The sequence below is a fragment of the Cololabis saira genome, chromosome 21 (assembly GCF_033807715.1).
Source record: "Cololabis saira isolate AMF1-May2022 chromosome 21, fColSai1.1, whole genome shotgun sequence".
In the NCBI taxonomy this organism is placed as follows: Eukaryota; Metazoa; Chordata; class Actinopteri; order Beloniformes; family Belonidae; genus Cololabis; species Cololabis saira.
This window is the reverse complement of record NC_084607.1, coordinates 27,795,122-27,796,830: the sequence shown is the minus strand read 5'-3', so window position 1 is coordinate 27,796,830 and position 1,709 is coordinate 27,795,122.

Sequence of the window (1,709 nt, the reverse complement as noted above, 5' to 3'; positions counted from 1 at the left end):
GGGGGATTGTCTCAGGCTGTTTATAATGAAACACATGCAGATATTTTGAAAAAGAACAATGGTCATACTAGTGGAACCGAAGCAGCTTCTCTCAGTGTAACGGGAGGGCTTGATTGTCTTCTCAGCACTTTTATAGTTTGTAAACTTCCAGACGGTGTAGTCACACCTCTAGGAAAAAAAGAAAATCATTCAAATAAAGGAGATGGATTATATTTGCGTTCCCAAAATACTATGAGATCTCATATTATTATTGTTTTGAAGGAGATCTCTTAACTGAAAGTGTCATCCAGTGAGTCATTCAGGTAAAGATAATTTTGGGTAGATGTATCTGTTACAACAGAAACAAGTGTATAGATGGAGGTGCACAATGGAAATATATTTTAAAATGAACATCAGATAAGTATAAATTATATCAAATAAGGATTTAATTACCATCAGGCACAAAGATAATCTGTCTCAGGACAGAAAAACGTGTGAAAAATGAACCAGATACGTAACATATATCAAGTGGGTGTAAATAAACAGCATAAATACAAGTAGATATGCTGCAAGCATACACATGATGTTATCTGTACTATTATTACACAACGTGCACGTGTCCTTTAGTTCTGACCTGCAATATTTGTGATCTCCTGAAACATCTGACGGCAGCGGAGAGAAAGAACCTGTAGTATTGCTCCTTATCACACAGGTCGACATTTCCTCAACAAATGTTCCTCACAGAAACACTGCAATGGATTTACTTATTAGCGAATAATATTATCAAACCGTTGAAGGGATGAGGAGATATTACAGCGTGTAAATGGCACGATTACAAACCTAAGACAAACCAGTGACCTCTGATCCTCTGCATCAAAACTCCCTTGCTCATCAATAACTGTTGTAGTCTCATGTTTAAGGGATAACTGCGGGAAATCTTTCTTTTAAACTCTACAAAAGGCAACTGCATCTACAAATGCCCTTAAAACTTTAGCAGCATCAGCGTCTTTGGCCATCTGGGATGGATCATCTCACAGTGGACATGTTTACTGTCGTCAGACAAAGTAATCCAGATCTACAGTCGGGTCCATGAGCATTTGGAGTTGTGATGATTCTTCCTACAGCACCGTGATGGATTAGAGATAAAACCATGTGGTCAAACATCAGACTTTCAGTTTTATTTTAAATCCATCGTGGTAATGTATGAATGAAAAATGATTAGCTCTGTCATTGTACACATACACTGTTACAAATATTGTGCTTGATCTACTTAAAAAAATTAACACAACTTTTTACACGAGATTATTATGTAGATCAAGAAAGACTAGTTGTATAAACTACTTAATTTTTTGTATGTAAATAATACATTTTGCAAGTACAGTCAACTTAATTGTGTTAAGTTTACTTTATTTATCAAAATTAAGTTGACTTTACTTGCAAATGAATTTTGTACATACTAAAAATTAAGTAGTTTATACAAAGACTAGTCTTTCTTGATCTACATAAAAATCTCATGCGAAAAAGTTGCCTTATTTTTTAAAAGTAGATCAAGCAAGATATTTTTTACTGTGGTGTTCTACTTAAAACAATAAAGCATGTTTCATCTAAACGTTGGTCAATCTGCCCAATAGATTCAAATGGTTAAAGGAAAGGTAAATACAACAAGATCATTGCTTATTGTTTGTGAGTAAATTAAAAGATTGCCGGGGATTACAGAAATACTGCTTGTT